Here is a 22,223-nt window from a genome sequence, read left to right on the forward strand (position 1 = left end):
AACCTCGTGCCGGACACCACAGAACCACCTGCCGGACAGACCGGAACCACCTGCCGGACACGCCGGTACCACCGGCTCGACCCGCGGGAACGACCGCTGGACATGCAAAATCACTTGCCGGCTACGCCGGAAACACTTGGCGAACACTCCGGAAACACCTGCCGGGCATGCCGGAACCACCTCTCAGATATGCCAGAACCACGTGCCAATGACCCCGGAAGCACCTGCCGAGCACGCCGGAACCACCTGCTCGACTCGCCAGAACCACCTGCCGGACACGCAAAAATCACCTGCCGGCTACGCCACAACCAGTTGGGGAACACTTCGGAATCACCTGCCGGGCTTGCTGGAACCACCTTCCGGTCATGCGAATATCACCTGCTGGGTATGCCAGAACCACTTGGCGGACACTCCGGAATCATCTGCCGGACATGCCGGAACCAGCTCTCAGACACACCAGAACCAAGTGCCGGAGACGCCGGAAGCACCTGCCGAGCATGCCGGAGCCACCTGCTCGACTCGCCAGAAACACCTGCCGGACACGCCAAAATCACCTGCCGGGTATGCCAGAACCACCTGGCGGACACTACGGAATCACCTGCCGCGCATGCCGGAACCACCTCTCAGACGTGCCGGAAGCACGTGCCAGACACGCCGGAAACACCTACCGGACAGACCGGAACCACCTGCCAAGAACGCCGGAGCCACCTGTTTGACTCGCTGGAACCACCTGCCGGACAGGCCAATATCAACTGCTGGCTATGCCAGAACCACCTGGGGGACAGTCCGGGATCACCTGCCAGCCATGGCGGAACCACCTCTCAGACGTACCAGAACCACCTGCCGGAGAAGCTGGAAACACGTCCTGGACAGACTGGAACCACGTGACGGCCATGCCTGAACCACCTGCCGAGCACGGCGGAACCACCTGCCGGACACGCCAAAATCACCTGCGGGCTACGCCAGAACCACTTGGACGACTCTCCGAAATGACCTGCCGGGCATGTTGGAACCACCTCTCAGACGTGCCAGAAGCACGTGGCGGACAGTCCGGAATCACCTGTTGGGCATACGCAACCACCTCTGACACGTACCAGAACCACGTGCCGTGCACGCCGGAACCACCTACCGGACAGACCGGAATCAACTTTTGGGCATGCCGGAACCACCAGTCAGATGTGCCAGAAACACGTGCCGGAGACGCCGGAAGCACCTGCCGAGCACGTCGCAACCACCTGCTCAACTCGCCTGAACCACCTGCCGGACACGCCAAAATCACCTGCCCGCTACACCAGCACCACTTCGGGGACAAGCCGGAATCACGTGAGGGGCATGCCGGCACAGCCTCTCAGACTGAACCTCGTGCCGGACACCACAGAACCACCTGCCGGACAGACCGGAACCACCTGCCGGACACGCCGGAACCACCGGCTCGACCCGCCGGAACGACCGCGGGACATGCAAAATCACGTGCCGGCTACGCCGGAAACACTTCGCGAACACTCCGGAATCACCTGCCGGGCATGCCGGAACCACCTCTCAGATATGCCAGAACCACGTGCCAGTGACCCCGGAAGCACCTGCCGAGCACGCCGGAACCACCTGCTCGACTCGCCAGAACCACCTGCCGGACACGCAGAAATCACCTGCCGGCTACGCCACAACCAGTTGGGGAAAACTTCGGAATCACCTGCCGGGCTTGCTGGAACCACCTGCCGGTATGCCAAAATCACCTGCCAACTACGCCAGTACCACTTGGCGGACACTGTGGAAACACCTGTCGGGCCGGCCGGAACCACATCTCAGACGTGCCAGAACCATGTGCATGAGATGCTGGAACCACACCCTGAACAGACGGAAAACACCTGCCACACCCGTCTGAACAACCTGCCGAGCACGCCGGAGCCACCTGCTCGACTCGCCGGAACCACCTACCTGACATGCCCAAATCACCAGCCGGGTATGCCAGAACCACTTGGCGGACACTCCGGAATCATCTGCCGGACATGCCGGAACCAGCTCTCAGACACACCAGAACCACGTGCCGGAGACGCCGGAAGCACCTGCCGAGCATGCCGGAGCCACCTGCTCGACTCGCCAGAAACACCTGTCGGACACGCCAAAATCACCTGCCGGGTACGCCAGAACCACCTGGCGGACACTACGAAATGACCTGTCGCGCATGCCGGAACCACCTCTCAGACGTGCCGGAAGCACGTGCCGGACACGCTGGAATCACCTACCAGACAGACCGGAACCACCTGCCGAGCACGCCGGAGCCACCTGTTCGACTCGCTGGAACCACCTGCCGGACAGGCCAATATCAACTGCTGGCTATGCCAGAACCACCTGGGGGACGGTCCGGAATCACCTGCCAGCCATGGCGGAACCACCTCTCAGACGTAGCAGAACCACCTGCCGGAGAAGCTGGAAACACGTCCTGGACAGTCTGGAACCACCTGCCGGCCAAGCCTGAACCACCTGCCAAGCACAACGGAACAACCTGCCAGACACGCCAAAATCACCTGCGTGTTATGCCAGAACCACTTGGAGGACTCTCTGGGATGACCTGCCGGGCATGCCGGAACCACCTCTCAGACGTGCCAGAACCATGTGGCGGACAGTCCGGAATCACCTGTTGGGCATGCGCAACCACCTCTGAGACGTACCAGAACCACATGCCGTGCAGGCTGGAACCACCTACCGGACAGACCGGAATCACCTTTCGGGCATGCCGGAACCACCTGTCAGATGTGCCAGAAACACGTGCCGGAGACGCCGGAAGCACCTGCCAAGCACGTTGGAACCACCTGCTCAACTCGCCTGAACCACCTGCCGGACATGCCAAAATCACCTGCCGACTAGGCCAGAACCACTTGGCGAACACTCCGGAATCACTTGCCGGGCATGCAGGAACCACCTCTCAGACATGCCAGAACCCCGTGCCAATGACCCCGGAAGCACCAGCCGAGCACGCCGGAACCACCTGCTCGACTCGCCAGAACCACCTGCCGGACACGCAAAAATCACCTGCCGGCTACGCCACAACCAGTTGGGGAGCACTTCGGAATCACCTGCCGGGCTTGCTGGAACCACCTGCCGGTCATGCCAAAATCACCTGCCAACTACGCCAGTACCACTTGGCGGACACTGTGGAAACACCTGTCGGGCCGGCCGGAACCACATCTCAGACGTGCCAGAACCATGTGCATGAGATGCTGGAACCACACCCCGAACAGACGGAAAACACCTGCCAGACCCGTCTGAACAACCTGACGAGCACGCCGGAGCCACCTGCTCGACTCGCCGGAACCACCTACCTGACATGCCAAAATCACCAGCCGGGTATGCCAGAACCACTTGGCGGACACTCCAGAATCATCTTCCGGACATGCCGGAACCAGCTCTCAGACACACCACAACCACGTGCCGGACACGCCGGAAGCACCTGCCGAGCATGCCGGAGCCACCTGCTCGACTCGCCAGAAGCACCTGCCGGACACGCCAAAATCACGTGCCGGGTACGCCAGAACCACCTGGCGGACACTCCGAAACCACCTGTCGCGCATGCCGGAACCACCTCTCAGACGTGCCGGAAGCACGTGCCGGACACGCCGGAATCACCTACCGGACAGACCGGAACCATCTGCCAAGAACGCCGGAGCCACCTGTTCGACTCGCTGGAACCACCTGCCGGACAGGCCAATATCAACTGCTGGCTATGCCAGAACCACCTGGGGGACAGTCCGGGATCACCTGCCAGCCATGGCGGAACCACCTCTCAGACGTACCAGAACCACCTGCTGGAGAAGCTGGAAACACGTCCTGGACAGACTGGAACCACGTGACGGCCATGCCTGAACCACCTGCCGAGCACGGCGGAACCACCTGCCGGACACGCCGGAACCACCGGCTCGACCCGCCGGAACGACCGCTGGACATGCAAAGTCACCTGCCGGCTACGCCGGAAACACTTGGCGAACACTCCGGAATCACCTGCCGGGCATGCCGGAACCACCTCTCAGATATGCCAGAACCACGTGCCAATGACCCCGGAAGCACCTGCCGAGCACGCCGGAACCACCTGCTCGACTCGCCAGAACCACCTGCCGGACACGCAAAAATCACCTGCCGGCTACGCCACAACCAGTTGGGGAACACTTCGGAATCACCTGCCGGGCTTGTTGGAACCACCTGCCGGTCATGCCAAAATCACCTGCCAACTACGCCAGTACCACTTGGCGGACACTATGGATACACCTGTCGGGCCGGCCGGAACCACATCTCAGACGTGCCAGAACCATGTGCATGAGATGCTGGAACCACACCCCGAACAGACGGAAAACACCTGCCAGACCCGTCTGAACAAACTACCGAGCACGCCGGAGCCACCTGCTCGACTCGCCGGAACCTCCTACCTGACATGCCAAAATCACCAGCTGGGTATGCCAGAACCACTTGGCGGACACTCCGAAATCATCTGCCGGACATGCCGGAACCAGCTCTCAGACGTGCCGGAAGCACGTGCCGGACACGCCGGAATCACCTACCGGACAGACCGGAACCACCTGCCGAGCACGCCGGAGCCACCTGTTCGACTCGCTGGAACCACCTGCCGGACAGGCCAATATCAACTGCTGGCTATGCCAGAACCACCTGGGGGACGGTCCGGAATCACCTGCCAGCCATGGCGGAACCACCTCTCAGACGTAGCAGAACCACCTGCCGGAGAAGCTGGAAACACGTCCTGGACAGTCTGGAACCACCTGCCGGCCAAGCCTGAACCACCTGCCAAGCACAACGGAACAACCTGCCAGACACGCCAAAATCACCTGCGTGTTATGCCAGAACCACTTGGAGGACTCTCTGGGATGACCTGCCGGGCATGCCGGAACCACCTCTCAGACGTGCCGGAAGCACGTGCCAGACACGCCAGAAACACCTACCGGACAGACCGGAACCACCTGCAAAGAACGCCGGAGCCACCTGTTCGACTCGCTGGAACCACCTGCCGGACAGGCCAATATCAACTGCTGGCTATGCCAGAACCACCTGGGGGACAGTCCGGGATCACCTGCCAGCCATGGCGGAACCACCTCTCAGACGTACCAGAACCACCTGCCGGAGAAGCTGGAAACACGTCCTGGACAGACTGGAACCACGTGACTGCCATGCCTGAACCACCTGCCGAGCACGGCGGAACCACCTGCCGGACACGCCAAAATCACATGCGGGCTACGCCAGAACCACTTGGACGACTCTCCGAAATGACCTGCCGGGCATGTTGGAACCACCTCTCAGACGTGCCAGAAGCACGTGGCGGACAGTCCGGAATCACCTGTTGGGCATACGCAACCACCTCTGACACGTACCAGAACCACGTGCCGTGCACGCCGGAACCACCTACCGGACAGACCGGAATCCACTTTTGGGCATGCCGGAACCACCAGTGAGATGTGCCAGAAACACGTGCCAATGACCCCGGAAGCACCTGCCGAGCATGCCGGAGCCACCTGCTCGACTCACCAGGAACACCTGCCGGACACGCCAAAATCACCTGCCGGGTACGCCAGAACCACCTGCCGGACACGCCAAAATCACCTGCCCGCTACACCAGCACCACTTCGGGGACAAGCCGGAATCACGTGAGGGGCATGCCGGCACAGCCTCTCAGACTGAACCTCGTGCCGGACACCACAGAACCACCTGCCGGACAGACCGGAACCACCTGCCGGACACGCCGGAACCACCGGCTCGACCCGCCGGAACGACCGCTGGACATGCAAAATCACCTGCCGGCTACGCCGGAAACACTTGGCGAACACTCCGGAATCACCTGCCGGGCATGCCGGAACCACTTCTCAGATATGCCAGAACCACGTGCCAATGACCCCGGAAGCACCTGCCGAGCACGCCGGAACCACCTGCTCGACTCGCCAGAACCACCTGCCAGACACGCAAAAATCACCTGCCGTCTACGCCACAACCAGTTGGGGAACACTTCGGAATCACCTGCCGGGCTTGCTGGAACCACCTGCCTGTGATGCCAAAATCACCTGCCAACTGCGCCAGTACCACTTGGCGGACACTGTGGAAACACCTATCTGGCCGGCCGGAACCACATCTCAGACGTGCCAGAACCATGTGCATGAGATGCTGGAACCACACCCCGAACAGACGGAAAACACCTGCCAGACCCGTCTGAACAACCTGCCGAGCACGCCGGAGCCACCTGCTCCACTCGCCGGAACCACCTACCTGACATGCCCAAATCACCAGCCGGGTATGCCAGAACCACTTGACGGACACTCCGGAATCATCTGCCAGACATGCCGGAACCAGCTCTCAGACACACCAGAACCACGTGCCGGAGACGCCGGAAGCACCTGCCGAGCATGCCGGAGCCACCTGCTCGACTCACCAGAAATACCTGCCGGACACGCCAAAATCACCTGCCGGGTACGCCAGAACCACGTGGTGGACACTCCGAGACCACCTGTCGCACATGCCGGAACCACCTCTCAGACGTGCCGGAAGCACTTGCTGCACACGCCGGAATCACCTACCGGACAGACCGGAACCACCTGCCGAGCACGCCGGAGCCACCTGTTCGACTCGCTGGAACCACCTGCCGGACAGGCCAATATCAACTGCTGGCTATGCCAGAACCACCTGGGGGACGGTCCGGAATCGCCTACCAGCCAAGGCGGAACCACCTCTCAGACGTACCAGAACCACCTGCCGGAGAAGCTGGAAACACGTCCTGGACAGTCTGGAACCACCTGCCGGCCAAGCCTGAACCACCTGCCAAGCACAACGGAACAACCTGCCAGACACGCCAAAATCGCCTGCGTGTTATGCCAGAACCACTTGGAGGACTCTCTGGGATGACCTGCCGGGCATGCCGGAACCACCTCTCAGACGTGCCAGAACCATGTGGCGGACAGTCCGGAATCACCTGTTGGGCATGCGCAACCACCTCTGAGACGTACCAGAACCACATGCCGTGCAGGCTGGAACCACCTACCGGACAGACCGGAATCACCTTTCTGGCATGCCGGAACCACCTGTCAGATGTGCCAGAAACACGTGCCGGAGACGCCGGAAGCACCTGCCAAGCACGTTGGAACCACCTGCCCAACTCGCCTGAACCACCTGCCGGACATGCCAAAATCACCTGCCGACTATGCCAGAACCACTTGGCGAACACTCCGGAATCACTTGCCGGGCATGCAGGAACCACCTCTCAGACATGCCAGAACCCCGTGCCAATGACCCCGGAAGCACCAGCCGAGCACGCCGGAACCACCTGCTCGACTCGCCAGAACCACCTGCCGATCACGCAAAAATCACCTGCCGGCTACGCCACAACCAGTTGGGGAACACTTTGGAATCACCTGCCAGGCTTGCTGGAACCACCTGCCAGTCATGCCAAAATCACCTGCCAACTACGCCAGAACCGCTTGGCGGACACTGCGGAAACACCTGTCGGGCCGGCTGGAACCACATCTCAGACGTGCCAGAAACGTGTTCATGAGATGCTGGAACCACACCCCGAACAGACGGATACCACCTGTCAGAACCGCCTGAACCACCTGCTGAGCACGCCGGAACCACCTGCTCGACTCACCGGTACCACCTCCCTGACACGCCAAAATCACCAGCTGGGTATGCCAGAACCACTTGGCGGACACTCCGGAATCATCTGCCGGACATGCCGGAACCAGCTCTCAGACACACCAGAACCAAGTGCCGGAGACGCCGGAAGCACCTGCCGAGCATGCCGGAGCCACCTGCTCGACTCGCCAGAAACACCTGCCGGACACGCCAAAATCACCTGCCGGGTACGCCAGAACCACCTGGCGGACATTACGGAATCACCTGCCGCGCATGCCGGAACCACCTCTCAGACGTGCCGGAAGCACGTGCCAGACACGCCGGAAACACCTACCGGACAGACCGGAACCACCTGCCAAGAACGCCGGAGCCACCTGTTCGACTCGCTGGAACCACCTGCCGGACAGGCCAATATCAACTTCTGGCTATGTCAGAACCACCTGGGGGACAGTCCGGGATCACCTGCCAGCCATGGCGGAACCACCTCTCAGACGTACCAGAACCACCTGCCGGAGAAGCTGGAAACACGTCCTGGACAGACTGGAACCACGTGACGGCCATGCCTGAACCACCTGCCGAGCACGGCGGAACCACCTGCCGGACACGCCAAAATCACCTGCGGGCTACGCCAGAACCACTTGGACGACTCTCCGAAATGACCTGCCGGGCATGTTGGAACCACCTCTCAGACGTGCCAGAAGCACGTGGCGGACAGTCCGGAATCACCTGTTGGGCATACGCAACCACCTCTGAGACGTACCAGAACCACGTGCCGTGCACGCCGGAACCACCTACCGGACAGACCGGAATCACCTTTCGGGCATGCCGGAACCACCAGTCAGATGTGCCAGAAACACGTGCCGGAGACGCCGGAAGCACCTGCCGAGCACGTCGCAACCACCTGCTCAACTCGCCTGAACCACCTGCCGGACACGCCAAAATCACCTGCCCGCTACACCAGCACCAATTCGGGGACAAGCCGGAATCACGTGAGGGGCATGCCGGCACAGCCTCTCAGACTGAACCTCGTGCCGGACACCGCAGAACCACCTGCCGGACAGACCGGATCCACCTGCCGGACACGCCGGAACCACCGGCTCGACCCGCCGGAACGACCGCTCGACATGCAAAATCACCTGCCGGGTACGCCGGAAACACTTGGCGAACGCTCCGGAATCACCTGCCGGGCATGCCGGAACCACCTCTCAGATATGCCAGAACCACGTGCCAATGACCCCGGAAGCACCAGCCGAGCACGCCGGAACCACCTGCTCGACTCGCCAGAACCACCTGCCGGACACGCAAAAATCACCTGCCGGCTACGCCACAACCAGTTGGGGAACACTTCGGAATCACCTGCTGGGCTTGCTGGAACCACCTGCCGGTCATGCCAAAATCACCTGCCAACTACGCCAGTATCACATGGCGGACAGTGTGGAAACACCAGTCGGGCCGGCCGGAACCACATCTCAGACGTGCCAGAACCACGTGCATGAGATGCTGTAACCACTCCCCGAAGAGACGGAAAACACCTGCCAGACCCGTCTGAACAACCTGCCGAGCACGCCGGAGCCACCTGCTCGACTTGCCGGAACCACCTACCTGACATGCCCAAATCACCAGCCGGGTATGCCAGAACCATTTGGCGGACACTCCGGAATCATCTGCCGGACATGCCGGAACCAGCTCTCAGACACACCAGAACCACGTGCCGGAGACGCCGGAAGCACCTGCCGAGCATGCCGGAGCCACCAGCTTGACTCGCCAGAAACACCTGTCGGACACGCCAAAATCACCTGCCGGGTACGCCAGAACCACCTGGCGGACACTCCGAAATCACCTGTCGCGCATGCCGGAACCACCTCTCAGACGTGCCGGAAGCACGTGCCGGACACGCCGGAATCACCTACCGGACAGACCGGAACCACCTGCCGAGCACGCCGGAGCCACCTGTTCGACTCGCTGGAACCACCTGCCGGACAGGCCAAAATCAACTGCTGGCTATGCCAGAACCACCTGGGGGACGGTCCGGAATCACCTGCCAGCCATGGCGGAACCACCTCTCAGACGTACCAGAACCACCTGCCGGAGAAGCTGGAAACACGTCCTGGACAGTCTGGAACCACCTGCCGGCCAAGCCTGAACCACCTGCCAAGCACAACGGAACAACCTGCCAGACACGCCAAAATCACCTGCGTGTTATGCCAGAACCACTTGGAGGACTCTCTGGGATGACCTGCCGGGCATGCCGGAACCACCTCTCAGACGTGCCAGAACCATGTGGCGGACAGTCCGGAATCACCTGTTGGGCATGCGCAACCACCTCTGAGACGTACCAGAACCACATGCCGTGCAGGCTGGAACCACCTACCGGACAGACCGGAATCACCTTTCGGGCATGCCGGAACCACCTGTCAGATGTGCCAGAAACACGTGCCGGACATGCCGGAAGCACCTGCCAAGCACGTTGGAACCACCTGCTCAACTCGCCTGAACCACCTGCCGGACATGCCAAAATCACCTGCCGACTATGCCAGAACCACTTGGCGAACACTCCGGAATCACTTGCCGGGCATGCAGGAACCACCTCTCAGACATGCCAGAACCCCGTGCCAATGACCCCGGAAGCACCAGCCGAGCACGCCGGAACCACCTGCTCGACTCGCCAGAACCACCTGCCGATCGCGCAAAAATCGCCTGCCGCCTACGCCACAACCAGTTGGTGAACACTTTGGAATCACCTGCCAGGCTTGCTGGAACCACCTGCCAGTCATGCCAAAATCACCTGCCAACTACGCCAGAACCGCTTGGCGGACACTGCGGAAACACCTGTCGGGCCGGCTGGAACCACATCTCAGACGTGCCAGAAACGTGTTCATGAGATGCTGGAACCACACCCCGAACAGACGGATACCACCTGCCAGAACCGCCTGAACCACCTGCTGAGCACGCCGGAACCACCTGCTCGACTCACCGGTACCACCTCCCTAACACGCCAAAATCACCTGCTGGGTATGCCAGAACCACTTGGCGGAAACTCCGGAATCATCTGCCGGACATGACGGAACCAGCTCTCAGACACACCACAACCAAGTGCCGGAGACGCCGGAAGCACCTGCCGAGCATGACGGAGCCACCTGCTCGACTCGCCAGAAACACCTGCCGGACACGCCAAAATCACCTGCCGGGTATGCCAGAACCACCAGGCGGACACTACGGAATCACCTGCCGCGCATGCCGGAACCACCTCTCAGACGTGCCGGAAGCACGTGCCAGACACGCCGGAAACACCTACCGGACAGACCGGAACCACCTGCCAAGAACGCCAGAGCCACCTGTTCGACTCGCTGGAACCACCTGCCGGACAGGCCAATATCAACTGCTGGCTATGCCAGAACCACCTGGGGGACACTCCGGGATCACCTGCCAGCCATGGCGGAACCACCTCTCAGACGTACCAGAACCACCTGCCGGAGAAGCTGGAAACACGTCCTGGACAGACTGGAACCACGTGACGGCCATGCCTGAACCACCTGCCGAGCACGGCGGAACCACCTGCCGGACACGCCAAAATCACCTGCGGGCTACGCCAGAACCACTTGGACGACTCTCCGAAATGACCTGCCGGGCATGTTGGAACCACCTCTCAGACGTGCCAGAAGCACGTGGCGGAGAGTCCGGAATCACCTGTTGGGAATACGCAACCACCTCTGACACGTACCAGAACCTCGTGCCGTGCACGCCGGAACCACCTACCGGACAGACCGGAATCAACTTTTGGGCATGCCGGAACCACCAGTCAGATGTGCCAGAAACACGTGCCGGAGACGCCGGAAGCACCTGCCGAGCACGTCGCAACCACCTGCTCAACTCGCCTGAACCACCTGCCGGACACGCCAAAATCACCTGTCTGCTACACCAGCACCACCTCGGGGACAAGCCGGAATCACGTGAGGGGCAAGCCGGCACAGCCTCTCAGACTGAACCTCGTGCCGGACACCGCAGAACCACCTGCCGGACAGACCGGATCCACCTGCCGGACACGCCGGAACCACCGGCTCGACCCGCCGGAACGACCGCTCGACATGCAAAATCACCTGCCGGGTACGCCGGAAACACTTGGCGAACGCTCCGGAATCACCTGCCGGGCATGCCGGAACCACCTCTCAGATATGCCAGAACCACGTGCCAATGACCCCGGAAGCACCTGACGAGCACGCCGGAACCACCTGCTCGAATCGCCAGAACCACCTGCCGGACACGCAAAAATCACCTGCCGGCTACGCCACAACCAGTTGGGGAACACTTCGGAATCACCTGCCGGGCTCGCTGGAACCACCTGCCGGTCATGCCAAAATCACCTGCCAACTACGCCAGTATCACATGGCGGACAGTGTGGAAACACCAGTCGGGCCGGCCGGAACCACATCTCAGACGTGCCAGAACCACGTGCATGAGATGCTGCAACCACACCCCGAAGAGACGGAAAACGCCTGCCAGACCCGTCTGAAGAACCTGCCGAGCACGCTGGAGCCACCTGCTCGACTTGCCGGAACCACCTACCTGACATGCCCAAATCACCAGCCGGGTATGCCAGAACCATTTGGCGGACACTCCGGAATCATCTGCCGGACATGCCGGAACCAGCTCTCAGACACACCAGAACCACGTGCCGGAGACGCCGGAAGCACCTGCTGAGCATGCCGGAGACATGTGCTCGACTCGCCAGAAACACCTGTCGGACACGCCAAAATCACCTGCCGGGTACGCCAGAACCACCTGGCGGACACTCCGAAATCACCTGTCGCGCATGCCGGAACCACCTCTCAGACGTGCCGGAAGCACGTGCCGGACACGCCGGAATCACCTACCGGACAGACCGGAACCACCTGCCGAGCAAGCCGGAGCCACCTGTTCGACTCGCTGGAACCACCTGCCGGACAGGCCAATATCAACTGCTGGCTATGCCAGAACCACCTGGGGGACGGTCCGGAATCACCTGCCAGCCATGGCGGAACCACCACTCAGACGTACCAAAACCACCTGCCGGAGAAGCTGGAAACACGTCCTGGACAGTCTGGAACCACCTGCCGGCCAAGCCTGAACCACCTGCCAAGCACAACGGAACAACCTGCCAGACATGCCAAAATCACCTGCGTGTTATGCCAGAACCACTTGGAGGACTCTCTGGGATGACCTGCCGGGCATGCCGGAACCACCTCTCAGACGTGCCAGAACCATGTGGCGGACAGTCCGGAATCACCTGTTGGGCATGCGCAACCACCTCTGAGACGTACCAGAACCACATGCCGTGCAGGCTGGAACCACCTACCGGACAGACAGGAATCACCTTTCGGGCATGCCGGAACCACCTCTCAGATATGCCAGAACCACGTGCCAATGACCCCGGAAGCACCAGCCGAGCACGCCGGAACCACCTGCTCGACTCGCCAGAACCACCTGCCGGACACGCAAAAATCACCTGCCGGCTACGCCACAACCAGTTGGGGAACACTTCGGAATCACCTGCTGGGCTTGCTGGAACCACCTGCCGGTCATGCCAAAATCACCTGCCAACTACGCCAGTATCACATGGCGGACAGTGTGGAAACACCAGTCGGGCCGGCCGGAACCACATCTCAGACGTGCCAGAACCACGTGCATGAGATGCTGTAACCACACCCCGAAGAGACGGAAAACACCTGCCAGACCCGTCTGAACAACCTGCCGAGCACGCCGGAGCCACCTGCTCGACTTGCCGGAACCACCTACCTGACATGCCCAAATCACCAGCCGGGTATGCCAGAACCATTTGGCGGACACTCCGGAATCATCTGCCGGACATGCCGGAACCAGCTCTCAGACACACCAGAACCACGTGCCGGAGACGCCGGAAGCACCTGCCGAGCATGCCGGAGCCACCAGCTTGACTCGCCAGAAACACCTGTCGGACACGCCAAAATCACCTGCCGGGTACGCCAGAACCACCTGGCGGACACTCCGAAATCACCTGTCGCGCATGCCGGAACCACCTCTCAGACGTGCCGGAAGCACGTGCCGGACACGCCGGAATCACCTACCGGACAGACCGGAACCACCTGCCGAGCACGCCGGAGCCACCTGTTCGACTCGCTGGAACCACCTGCCGGACAGGCCAAAATCAACTGCTGGCTATGCCAGAACCACCTGGGGGACGGTCCGGAATCACCTGCCAGCCATGGCGGAACCACCTCTCAGACGTACCAGAACCACCTGCCGGAGAAGCTGGAAACACGTCCTGGACAGTCTGGAACCACCTGCCGGCCAAGCCTGAACCACCTGCCAAGCACAACGGAACAACCTGCCAGACACGCCAAAATCACCTGCGTGTTATGCCAGAACCACTTGGAGGACTCTCTGGGATGACCTGCCGGGCATGCCGGAACCACCTCTCAGACGTGCCAGAACCATGTGGCGGACAGTCCGGAATCACCTGTTGGGCATGCGCAACCACCTCTGAGACGTACCAGAACCACATGCCGTGCAGGCTGGAACCACCTACCGGACAGACCGGAATCACCTTTCGGGCATGCCGGAACCACCTGTCAGATGTGCCAGAAACACGTGCCGGACATGCCGGAAGCACCTGCCAAGCACGTTGGAACCACCTGCTCAACTCGCCTGAACCACCTGCCGGACATGCCAAAATCACCTGCCGACTATGCCAGAACCACTTGGCGAACACTCCGGAATCACTTGCCGGGCATGCAGGAACCACCTCTCAGACATGCCAGAACCCCGTGCCAATGACCCCGGAAGCACCAGCCGAGCACGCCGGAACCACCTGCTCGACTCGCCAGAACCACCTGCCGATCGCGCAAAAATCGCCTGCCGCCTACGCCACAACCAGTTCGTGAACACTTTGGAATCACCTGCCAGGCTTGCTGGAACCAACTGCCAGTCATGCCAAAATCACCTGCCAACTACGCCAGAACCGCTTGGCGGACACTGCGGAAACACCTGTCGGGCCGGCTGGAACCACATCTCAGACGTGCCAGAAACGTGTTCATGAGATGCTGGAACCACACCCCGAACAGACGGATACCACCTGCCAGAACCGCCTGAACCACCTGCTGAGCACGCCGGAACCACCTGCTCGACTCACGGGTACCACCTCCCTAACACGCCAAAATCACCAGCTGGGTATGCCAGAACCACTTGGCGGAAACTCCGGAATCATCTGCCGGACATGACGGAACCAGCTCTCAGACACACCACAACCAAGTGCCGGAGACGCCGGAAGCACCTGCCGAGCATGACGGAGCCACCTGCTCGACTCGCCAGAAACACCTGCCGGACACGCCAAAATCACCTGCCGGGTATGCCAGAACCACCTGGCGGACACTACGGAATCACCTGCCGCGCATGCCGGAACCACCTCTCAGACGTGCCGGAAGCACGTGCCAGACACGCCGGAAACACCTACCGGACAGACCGGAACCACCTGCCAAGAACGCCAGAGCCACCTGTTCGACTCGCTGGAACCACCTGCCGGACAGGCCAATATCAACTGCTGGCTATGCCAGAACCACCTGGGGGACACTCCGGGATCACCTGCCAGCCATGGCGGAACCACCTCTCAGACGTACCAGAACCACCTGCCGGAGAAGCTGGAAACACGTCCTGGACAGACTGGAACCACGTGACGGCCATGCCTGAACCACCTGCCGAGCACGGCGGAACCACCTGCCGGACACGCCAAAATCACCTGCGGGCTACGCCAGAACCACTTGGACGACTCTCCGAAATGACCTGCCGGGCACGTTGGAACCACCTCTCAGACGTGCCAGAAGCACGTGGCGGACAGTCCGGAATCACCTGATGGGCATACGCAACCACCTCTGACACGTACCAGAACCACGTGCCGTGCACGCCGGAACCACCTACCGGACAGATCGGAATCAACTTTTGGGCATGCCGGAACCACCAGTCAGATGTGCCAGAAACACGCGCCGGAGACGCCGGAAGCACCAGCCGAGCACGTTGCAACCACCTGCTCAACTCGCCTGAACCACCTGCCGGACACGCCAAAGTCAGCTGCCCGCTACACCAGCACCACTTCGGGGACAAGCCGGAATCACGTGAGGGGCATGCCGGCACAGCCTCTCAGACTGAACCTCGTGCCGGACACCACAGAACCACCTGCCGGACAGACCGGAACCACCTGCCGGACACGCCGGAACCACCTGCTCGACCCGCCGGAACGACCCCTGGACATGCAAAATCACCTGCCGGCTACGCCGGAAACACTTGGCGAACACTCCGGAATCACCTGCCGGGCATGCCGGAACCACCTCTCAGATATGCCAGAACCACGTGCCAATGAACCAGGAAGCACCTGCCGAGCATGCCGGAACCACCTGCTCGACTCGCCAGAACCACCTGCCGGACACGCAAAAATCACCTGCCGGCTACGCCACAACCAGTTGGGGAACACTTCGGAATCACCTGCCGGGCTTGCTGGAACCACCTGCCGCTCATGCCAAAATCACCTGCCAACTACGCCAGTACCACTTGGCGGACACTGTGGAAACACCTGTCGGGCCGGCCGGAACCACATCTCAGACGTGCCAGAACCACGTGCATGAGATGCTGTAACCACACCCTGAACAGACGGAAAACACCTGCCAGACCCGTCTGAACAACCTGCCGAGCACGCCGGAGCCACCTGCTCGACTCGCCGGAACCACCTACCTGACATGCCCAAATCACCAGCCGGGTATGCCAGAACCACTTGGCGGACACTCCGGAATCATCTGCCGGACATGCCGGAACCAGCTCTCAGACACACCAGAACCACGTGCCGGAGACGCCGGAAGCACCTGCCGAGCATGCCGGAGCCACCTGCTCGACTCGCCAGAAACACCTGTCGGACACGCCAAAATCACCTGCCGGGTATGCCAGAACCACCTGTCGGACACTACGGAATCACCTGCCGCGCATGCCGGAACCACCTCTCAGACGTGCCGGAAGCACGTGCCAGACACGCCGGAAACACCTACCGGACAGACCGGAACCACCTGCCAAGAACGCCGGAGCCACCTGTTTGACTCGCTGGAACCACCTGCCGGACAGGCCAATATCAACTGCTGGCTATGCCAGAACCACCTGGGGGACAGTCCGGGATCACCTGCCAGCCATGGCGGAACCACCTCTCAGATGTACCAGAACCACCTGCCGGAGAAGCTGGAAACACGTCCTGGACAGACTGGAACCACGTGACGGCCATGCCTGAACCACCTGCCGAGCACGGCGGAACCACCTGCCGGACACGCCAAAATCACCTGCGGGCTATGCCAGAACCACTTGGACGACTCTCCGAAATAAACTGCCGGGCATGTTGGAACCACCTCTCAGACGTGCCAGAAGCACGTGGCGGACAGTCCGGAATCACCTGTTGGGCATACGCAACCACCTCTGACACGTACCAGAACCACGTGCCGTGCACGCCGGAACCACCTACCGGACAGACCGGAATCAACTTTTGGGCATGCCGGAACCACCAGTCAGATGTGCCAGAAACACGTGCCCGAGACGCCGGAAGCACCTGCCGAGCACGTCGCAACCACCTGCTCAACTCGCCTGAACCACCTGCCGGACACGCCAAAATCACCTGCCCGCTACACCAGCACCACTTCGGGGACAAGCCGGAATCACGTGAGGGGCATGCCGGCACAGCCTCTCAGACTGAACCTCGTGCCGGACCCCACAGAACCACCTGCCGGACAGACCGGAACCACCTGCCGGACACGCCGGAACCACCGGCTCGACCCGCCGGAACGACCGCTGGACATGCAAAATCACCTGCCGGCTACGCCGGAAACACTTGGCGAACACTCCGGAATCACCTGCCGGGCATGCCGGAACCACCTCTCAGATATGCCAGAACCACGTGCCAATGACCCCGGAAGTACCTGCCGAGCACCCCGGAACCACCTGCTCGACTCGCCAGAACCACCTGCCGGACACGCAAAAATCTCCTGCCGGCTACGCCACAACCAGTTGGGGAAAACTTCGGAATCACCTGCCGGGCTTGCTGGAACCACCTGCCGGTCATGCCAAAATCACCTGCCAACTACGCCAGTACCACTTGGCGGACACTGTGGAAACACCTGTCGGGCCGGCCGGAACCACATCTCAGACATGCCAGAACCATGTGCATGAGATGCTGGAACCACACCCTGAACAGACGGAAAACACCTGCCACACCCGTCTGAAAAACCTGCCGAGCACGCCGGAGCCACCTGCTCGACTTGCTGGAACCACCTACCTGACATGCCCAAATCACCAGCCGGGTATGCCAGAACCACTTGGCGGACACTCCGAAATCATCTGCCGGACATGCCGGAACCAGCTCTCAGACACACCAGAACCACGTGCCGGAGACGCCGGAAGCACCTGCCGAGCATGCCGGAGCCACCTGCTCGACTCGCCAGAAACACCTGTCGGACACGCCAAAATCACCTGCCGGGTACGCCAGAACCACCTGGCGGACACTCCGAAATCACCTGTCGCGCATGCCGGAACCACCTCTCAGACGTGCCGGAAGCACGTGCCGGACACGCCGGAATCACCTACCGGACAGACCGGAACCACCTGCCGAGCACGCCGGAGCCACCTGTTCGACTCGCTGGAACCACCTGCCGGACAGGCCAATATCAACTGCTGGCTATGCCAGAACCACCTGGGGGACGGTCCGGAATCACCTGCCAGCCATGGCGGAACCACCTCTCAGACGTACCAGAACCACCTGCCGGAGAAGCTGGAAACACGTCCTGGACAGTCTGGAACCACCTGCCGGCCAAGCCTGAACCACCTGCCAAGCACAACGGAACAACCTGCCAGACACGCCAAAATCACCTGCGTGTTATGCCAGAACCACTTGGAGGACTCTCTGGGATGACCTGCCGGGCATGCCGGAACCACCTCTCAGATGTGCCAGAACCATGTGGCGGACAGTCCGGAATCACCTGTTGGGCATGCGCAACCACCTCTGAGACGTACCAGAACCACATGCCGTGCAGGCTGGAACCACCTACCGGACAGACCGGAATCCACTTTTGGGCATGCCGGAACCACCAGTCAGATGTGCCAGAAACACGTGCCGGAGACGCCGGAAGCACCTGCGGAGCACGTCGCAACCACCTGCTCAACTCGCCTGAACCACCTGCCGGACACGCCAAAATCACCTGCCCGCTACACCAGCACCACTTCGGGGACAAGCCGGAATCACGTGAGGGGCATGCCGGCACAGCCTCTCAGACTGAACCTCGTGCCGGGCACCACAGAACCAGCTGCCGGACAGACCGGAACCACCTGCCGGACACGCCGGAACCACCGGCTCGACCCGCCGGAACGACCGCTGGACATGCAAAATCACCTGCCGGCTACGCCGGAAACACTTGGCGAACACTCCAGAATCACCTGCCGGGCATGCCGGAACCACCTCTCAGATATGCCAGAACCACGTGCCAATGACCCCGGAAGCACCTGCCGAGCACGCCGGAACCACCTGCTCGACTCGCCAGAACCACCTGCCGGACACGCAAAAATCACCTGCCGGCTACGCCACAACCAGTTGGGGAACACTTCGGAATCACCTGCCGGGCTTGCTGGAACCACCTGCCGGTCATGCCAAAATCACCTGCCAACTACGCCAGTACCACTTGGCGGACACTGTGGAAACACCTGTCGGGCCGGCCGGAACCACATCTCAGATGTGCCAGAACCATGTGCATGAGATGCTGAAACCACACCCCGAACAGACGGAAAACACCTGCCAGACCCGTCTGAACAACCTTCCGAGCACGCCGGAGCACCTGCTCGACTCGCCGGAACCACCTACCTGACATGCCCAAATCACCAGCCTGGTATGCCAGAACCACTTGGCGGACACTCCCGAATCATCTGCCGGACATGCCGGAACCAGCTCTCAGACACACCAGAACCACGTGCCGGAGACGCCGGAAGCACCTGCCGAGCATGCCGGAGCCACCTGCTCGACTCACCAGAAATACCTGCCGGACACGCCAAAATCACCTGCCGGGTACGCCAGAACCACCTGGTGGACACTCCGAGACCACCTGTCGCACATGCCGGAACCACCTCTCAGACGTGCCGGAAGCACTTGCTGCACACGCCGGAATCACCTACCGGACAGACCGGAACCACCTGCCGAGCACGCCGGAGCCACCTGTTCGACTCGCTGGAACCACCTGCCGGACAGGCCAATATCAACTGCTGGCTATGCCAGAACCACCTGGGGGACGGTCCGGAATCGCCTACCAGCCAAGGCGGAACCACCTCTCAGACGTACCAGAACCACCTGCCGGAGAAGCTGGAAACACGTCCTGGACAGTCTGGAACCACCTGCCGGCCAAGCCTGAACCACCTGCCAAGCACAACGGAACAACCTGCCAGACACGCCAAAATCGCCTGCGTGTTATGCCAGAACCACTTGGAGGACTCTCTGGGATGACCTGCCGGGCATGCCGGAACCACCTCTCAGACGTGCCAGAACCATGTGGCGGACAGTCCGGAATCACCTGTTGGGCATGCGCAACCACCTCTGAGACGTACCAGAACCACATGCCGTGCAGGCTGGAACCACCTACCGGACAGACCGGAATCACCTTTCGGGCATGCCGGAACCACCTGTCAGATGTGCCAGAAACACGTGCCGGAGACGCCGGAAGCACCTGCCAAGCACGTTGGAACCACCTGCTCAACTCGCCTGAACCACCTGCCGGACATGCCAAAATCACCTGCCGACTATGCCAGAACCACTTGGCGAACACTCCGGAATCACTTGCCGGGCATGCAGGAACCACCTCTCAGACATGCCAGAACCCCGTGCCAATGACCCCGGAAGCACCAGCCGAGCACGCCGGAACCACCTGCTCGACTCGCCAGAACCACCTGCCGATCACGCAAAAATCACCTGCCGCCTACGCCACAACCAGTTGGTGAACACTTTGGAATCACCTGCCAGGCTTGCTGGAACCACCTGCCAGTCATGCCAAAATCACCTGCCAACTACGCCAGAACCGCTTGGCGGACACTGCGGAAACACCTGTCGGGCCGGCTGGAACCACATCTCAGACGTGCCAGAAACGTGTTCATGAGATGCTGGAACCACACCCCGAACAGACGGATACCACCTGTCAGAACCGCCTGAACCACCTGCTGAGCACGCCGGAACCACCTGCTCGACTCACCGGTACCACCTCCCTGACACGCCAAAATCACCAGCTGGGTATGCCAGAACCACTTGGCGGACACTCCGGAATCATCTGCCGGACATGCCGGAACCAGCTCTCAGACACACCAGAACCAAGTGCCGGAGACGCCGGAAGCACCTGCCGAGCATGCCGGAGCCACCTGCTCGACTCGCCAGAAACACCTGCCGGACACGCCAAAATCACCTGCCGGGTACGCCAGAACCACCTGGCGGACATTACGGAATCACCTGCCGCGCATGCCGGAACCACCTCTCAGACGTGCCGGAAGCACGTGCCAGATACGCCGGAAACACCTACCGGACAGACCGGAACCACCTGCCAAGAACGCCGGAGCCACCTTTTCGACTCGCTGGAACCACCTGCCGGACAGGCCAATATCAACTTCTGGCTATGCCAGAACCACCTGGGGGACAGTCCGGGATCACCTGCCAGCCATGGCGGAACCACCTCTCAGACGTACCAGAACCACCTGCCGGAGAAGCTGGAAAAACGTCCTGGACAGACTGGAACCACGTGACGGCCATGCCTGAACCACCTGCCGAGCACGGCGGAACCACCTGCCGGACACGCCAAAATCACCTGCGGGCTATGCCAGAACCACTTGGACGACTCTCCGAAATGACCTGCCGGGCATGTTGGAACCACCTCTCAGACGTGCCAGAAGCACGTGGCGGACAGTCCGGCATCACCTGTTGGGCATACGCAACCACCTCTGAGACGTACCAGAACCACGTGCCGTGCACGCCGGAACCACCTACCGGACAGACCGGAATCACCTTTCGGGCATGCCGGAACCACCAGTCAGATGTGCCAGAAACACGTGCCGGAGACGCCGGAAGCACCTGCTGAGCACGTCGCAACCACCTGCTCAACTCGCCTGAACCACCTGCCGGACACGCCAAAATCACCTGCCCGCTACACCAGCACCAATTCGGGGACAAGCCGGAATCACGTGAGGGGCATGCCGGCACAGCCTCTCAGACTGAACCTCGTGCCGGACACCGCAGAACCACCTGCCGGACAGACCGGATCCACCTGCCGGACACGCCGGAACCACCGTCTCGACCCGCCGGAACGACCGCTCGACATGCAAAATCACCTGCCGGGTACGCCGGAAACACTTGGCGAACGCTCCGGAATCACCTGCCGGGCATGCCGGAACCACCTCTCAGATATGCCAGAACCACGTGCCAATGACCCCGGAAGCACCAGCCGAGCACGCCGGAACCACCTGCTCGACTCGCCAGAACCACCTGCCGGACACGCAAAAATCACCTGCCGGCTACGCCACAACCAGTTGGGGAAGACTTCGGAATCACCTGCCGG

The sequence above is a fragment of the Equus caballus genome, chromosome 24, assembly GCF_041296265.1.
Source record: "Equus caballus isolate H_3958 breed thoroughbred chromosome 24, TB-T2T, whole genome shotgun sequence".
Classification (NCBI taxonomy): domain Eukaryota; kingdom Metazoa; phylum Chordata; class Mammalia; order Perissodactyla; family Equidae; genus Equus; species Equus caballus.